We start from the raw sequence: 6,000 nt of genomic DNA on the forward strand, positions 1-6,000 counted from the left end.
ATAAAGAAGCTTTATTTTGATCCGTAAAAGGCACCATACAGTAAATAACCACACATAGATGGAACACATTTCTGAAATACCAATAGGTTTACAGTTTTAAAGGTAGTCTTGCTGCACACAAATGTAACACAGATTAAGTCCAGGTTTTCTTAAATCTTTCAGGGTCCTGCTATTTAGCCTAGCAGACATTAGAGATTTTCCTTTGTTTTTGTCAATATATTAAAAATGTTTTTTCAAAGCACAATGAACCAAGTTCATAAGCAAAAAACCCTTACCAGATCGAAATGGTTCTTTGTCAAGCAATATTTTTACAAGGAACCACAACCAGTAAAGGACCATTATTTTTTCAGAGGACAGATAGATATAGATATATAAAGAAAAACTGAAAATATGTTACAATTTATTATTACTATTCTGACGATACATTTCATTATTTATTTGTATGTACACATGTGCACCTAATTGTTTAACTTGGCTACTTAATATGGTGTGTCCCCTTTAAGTTTCATGTGGCATACAAACCCACCTCTTCTCCTAACTGGGTACAGAGAGGCATAATGGCGTGGACAATGAGGTCTGCCATGTTCTTCTACTTTACTACAGCTATCAATCTCAAAACTCATGTTTGCACAGAACATCATTATAGGGTATACTCTTGATGTCAGGTCCTGTATTACTGCCACGTCTCTCAAATCTCCATTTTTGAATATACTTAAAATACACTGACAGTTTACTCAAGGCGGTACCAGTTTTTAAAATCACAGGTTGCTTTGTAAGCTGTTTTCTTATGGTGCAGGTTATTACTGGTCCTTGCACTTGCATGAGAGCATGGGACCACACCGCCAGAACTTGACACGAGAAGAGGCAACCGGAAATCCACGATAGCATACTATTAGATCTTGTCAAAAAGACAACCAACATAACATATACGATTCATGATATAGGCGGAAACGGGAGAAACTCCACCTACACGAGAACATTAAAAGTCAAAACGCAAAATCCCACTCGAGTGAGGCAGCAGAACACACCGGACTGGCTGAAGTTTACGGCGAGAGTGTGTTTTTAAAAAAAAACGGCTTCACAAGTTTTAACGTTGAACATAATAAATCTAAACCAATGAAATTTAAATTTCTCCTTTTAAACAGACGTGTGGCTTTACAGAGTTGACGACGGCGCATGTCTGTGCTGGAAAAAGAAGTTTCACCACATTTGCGTAGTCCGCAGCTTCAACCAGAATGATTCAAATACAGACGCTCATCTCTTCTGCCTTTTGTTAACCAGTAAACTATTATAAAACCCCACACCTCCGCCAATAAAATGGCATATTTAACGAGTTCTTTTGTAAACTTGACTTCAATCAAACACACATCTTAACTTGAAAAGACGTCAATTCCTTATACAACAAGACTACTGAACGGCAACCTCGTGACATCCCTGAGCTGAGATGACTGCTGCATTGTAGCATGCGTACATCGTAGTCTATTGTATGTCTGACAAATACAATGTTACTAGTATTTTTACAATTTTGATTACCATTGTGCGGGATTTAATGAGCAACTAATGACAAGCTTACAAATTAACTGTGCATTTCAGCCGTTCGATTTCGAATGAAGGTTTTCGCAATGAATTTTTAAAAGCCCAAATAATTTAACTTTTGGTTGTTCATCAAGCTAGTTCCTAAAGCGAACAAACGAAGTTAACGAAGCAGACTGTATTAGAAAGGGATGCATAGATCGACCCCTAAATCGAAAAGCCGCTTCGCAAAGTCAGAATTCTGCTTTCAACGTCAGTACAAGGAGCCAACTACAGTGCAGCAGAATCCTTTTTCTATAATAACTGACTTCACAAATATAATGTGACGTACATGCCGTGTGAAATTACTCATTAAACTGCATTGCAGGCACATGAGCGATGTCGACCCCCCTCCCCCTCGATAAAAGGAAAACCTGTTAGCTTCCGTTAACGTAGCAGCCGTGAAGGCTATCAAACGTGCGACACGAATCCTCCACCTGTTTTCGTTTTTTTGCTTTCTTATTATCTTGCATCAAAATCAATTGTGAAAACGCCGACTGATGCCGACGGCACAGACTACTGTAACAAGAGATTACATTTGAATTATGTACGTGGACTTGTCATTTATTGATTTATGAACTGCTGTCAAATAACAGTAAAACGGTCCCGCTACCTTAAGCTTACACTCCGGCAATATTGCCGTGATACTTCTAGGAAAGGCTCCCATGAACGCTACACTAACAATAGAAAAACCGCACAAACCCACTGGCTTTTAATGGTTTTATTAATAGACAAACCATGTCAGAAACAATAATATACGTAAAAATATAGTCTACTCACCTAAATCTTCTGTCTTATTTCGCCTCCTCCTTCTGGGTAGCAAACTCGTGCTTGCAGTAATAATAAAAAAAGCTCCTCTCCGCCCAGCGTCGATCAGCCCATTCAGCCGCTCCAATGAGAAACTCATGCAGGCGTTCGAATCGAACCTGCTTCGTCGATGTCACGGCCGCGCGGAGCAAACAATGAGCGCGAGCACGCACGTACATACATACGTACGTACGTGTCTCATACCCGTGTTGACGTTGGAATTACTGGGCGTATGTATGGGAGGGCTGAGAATTTTGCTTTCATTAACTGATTAACTTCGGAAAACCAATCTTTAAAATGTCCAGCATGTACATTCATTAGTTTGCTGTATCAATGCGGATGTTTTGCAATAAAAAATGCAAGCAAGAACTAGTTAATTCTGTAGCCACTGAACGGGGCGAATCGTGATGGTGCCTGAACTGATGACAGGAGTTTGGAAGTTTGGATGTGGACCACTGCCAACTAACTGAGGTCCCACCTCCCCGTTTTTTTAAAGAGCGAGTTCGATTCTTTCTTCGTTCTGTTCGCATGAACTTCTGACGACAAGCTGGTTTCAGTTTATGCTTACATTTAGTAACCGGATTCTGGGCTCGGTTAGACAGCACGCTCTCCAGTTAACACTGGTCAGTGGTTTCTAGTGTCCAGCTAAAGTTACAGATTCCTTTGTTGAAGGCTCTAGTTCATGGTTTGGTTGGCCGTACGACAGATTTCTACCTTAAAATAAACTAATGTGGTTTCTTTAACACATTGACTTTATGGTGTTTTTTTTAACTTGATGAAGAAAGAAGTACTGTAAATTGTATGTCAGCAAAAGAAACATTAAGGCTGCATTATACATTTGATTTTTTTTTCTTTTTTGTACATAATTAAGTGGACCGGCGGAATGGTAGTTTTGAGGTAGCCCGTGGCCTCACAGCAAGGAGACCAGGATTCGTGTCCCAGGTCTTCCGTGCATATAGGCTGCATATTGTCCCCATATCTGCAGGGGTGTTCTCCCAGTGTCTAAAGACATGCAGGCTAGGTGAATTGCTTGTGCCGAATTGGCCCTAATGTTGTTTAGTGTGTGTTTGCCCCGTGGACTGGCACCCTGTACAGAATTTGACCCTGCCTTGCACCCTATGCTAAATGGGATAGCCTCAACCCCACAAGACTGATTTAGATTAAGCAGGCTAGAAAATTACTTTACATTCTTAAGGGACATTGCTCATACAATGTTTAGACGAAATTTTGGTAGTTTTCTTTTTCCCATCCATCTTTTGTACTTCAGTTAGTGATCTAACTGTTTATTTAACTCTTGGGGACAACCATTGCTCAACACAATTCCAATCTGTTCGGACTTGCTGTATTAATGCTTATGTGTGTTTCATGGATTATACAGTACTTGGTATTTTCACACAACTGCCATTTACATTTTTTTTTAATAGTATGTACTTCACTTTCGGAGTTGAGTGTTTTATTATCTATACTAATAAAAGGCAAAGCCCTCACTCACTCACTCATCACTAATTCTCCAACTTCCCGTGTAGGTAGAAGGCTGAAATTTGGCAGGCTCATTCCTTACAGCTTACTTACAAAAGTTGGACAGGTTTCATTTCGAAATTCTACGCCTAATGGTCATAAATGGAAGGTGTTTTTCTCCATTAACTGTAATAGAGTTGAGCTGGAAAGACGTGGGGGGCGGAGTTTTGAGTGACATCATCACGCCTCCCACGTAATCACGTGAACTGACTGTCAACACAGTACGTAGAAAACCAGGAAGACCTCCAAAAAGCGCTTAAGAAAACATGCATTATATAATTGAGAAGGCAGCGAAACAATAAGAAGCAAGCGAGTGACATATACTACCATATTCATGAGTGCTGCTACCTCGGAAAGAAAGCAAGGTGTAAACCTAAACTTTAAATTAAGTTCATAGACAGGCTACCGCTGGCGTTTCACATGCCCACAGGTAATGCGGGATACAAGTTTAATGAGAAGACGCAGGATATAAACGAGAGTTTTGATCACTTTGTAACTAAGTTAAAATTGTAGGTGAAGGGGTGTGCTTATGCAAATTCCGAGAGACTGTGTTTGTGGGGATTGACAGTTAAGGCGGGTGGTGGAGTCACGTCATCATCTCCCCTCCCAGTCATCTCATTTCGCTCTGAGCTGAGCTCCGCGGCTAACGCCGTCTTCTGAAGCAACTTCGTCAGACTGCCACCAAATACTCACAGAAAAATCCACAAGTTAATACACACGCTGTCTCTAGAGTTTTTCCACACTGAATCCTCCAGGCACTACTTACAAAAGGTCACATTGACAATCGTGTTACGTTATTTTTAAAATCTTTCCTTTTCTTAGCACAAGCACAGCTGAGGAGCTTCGATGCATGTGCTCCATAACGCGTTAAAAAATAATGCATTTAATCACACTTTGCATTACAAGCAAAGGGGAGCTTTTGTCAATGCATGATTTCCTGGTACACCGATTACATTGATCAGCGCATCCCGATTCATTTTACGCTTACACCACCTTAGTTTGAGAAGAAGTATGAAAAAATATCAGGTTAACACAGAAAAACAGATCACCAATTCAAGCTTTATGAATAATCGATTCACCACCAATAATTGTTTTGGTAAAGCCATCCTCCTTCCATTTTATAATTTTTCCGCCACTAGCCATGATTAAATGAACGGTAAAAAAGTAAGAGCAAAGCGAGGGTGACTTATTTAGGCAGGCATATATATGACAGCAACACTCATGACAATGTCAATCATGTTACGTTATTATTAAAATGTTTCCTTTTCTTTTCATTACTTCTTTAACACACTACTTCTCCGCTGTAGGCGCTGGTATTTTGCTATATATATATATATGAATGACCTCCAAAGAGCGCTGAGACTTTTGATATCATGAACGTGTCTGCAAAAACTGGGGTCTCCTGCCCAGCAAAAGTCGAGCAGCCAGCGCGTGCATAGCTGTGCCGGCCTTTGAGACGCTGACTGCGCTTCTGCCTTAAGTCAAAGTGAGCACTTTTAATTTTTTTCATCCTCCCCCTGCGCTATAGCCCAGACAAGTGCAAACACGGGACCCCTTTTCAACACCACGGCAAAATAATATTAAGGCGATTCACACTTTCTTTTGCACGTATACGATTATGAGGTCCTCAGCTCGGATTATGAAGACACGCACAGGAGTGGAGGACTGACAGTGCCATCACAGCCGATTAATGGCGGGGCGTCTCACCAGTCTACACAAGACCCACCGCGACTGTCCCCAAAAGGCGATCATAACGTCAGCGAACACATCTCCCTATACTATATAAAAGAAAAAGGCAACTTTCCTTTCTTTACACCTTTTTTCCTTTTATCCCAAACCAAAGACTTTCTCTCTTAACACAACTTCGTGACGCTGCCGCCAAATACACAAAACAATTACATTGACAATCATGTTACGTTATTTTCAAAATGTTTCCTTTTCTTTCTCTTTCCTTCTTTAACACACTACTTCTCCGCTGCCAAGCGCGGGTATATATATATATATATATATATAGATAGATAGATAGATAGATAGATAGATAGATAGATAGATAGATAGATATAGATAGATATGAGAACAACATATATATATAGATAGATAGAT

At 40.2% G+C, this 6,000-nt stretch overlaps 1 protein-coding gene across 2 annotated transcripts in view; it reads right to left on the reverse strand.

The window, feature by feature from the left end:
• far1 (fatty acyl CoA reductase 1) overlaps positions 1–2,531 on the reverse strand; it is a 113,008-nt gene extending 110,477 nt beyond the window's left edge. The window contains exon 1 of one of the 2 annotated variants that reach the window (XM_039749888.1): positions 2,353–2,531. The gene's annotated coding sequence lies outside the window, so the exon portion shown is untranslated. The remainder of the gene's footprint in view (positions 1–2,352) is intronic. The other variant, XM_039749878.1, reaches the window with a different exon arrangement.
• Positions 2,532–6,000: the final 3,469 nt, after the last annotated feature.

This window comes from Polypterus senegalus, chromosome 1 (genome assembly GCF_016835505.1).
Source record: "Polypterus senegalus isolate Bchr_013 chromosome 1, ASM1683550v1, whole genome shotgun sequence".
NCBI lineage: Eukaryota > Metazoa > Chordata > Cladistia > Polypteriformes > Polypteridae > Polypterus > Polypterus senegalus.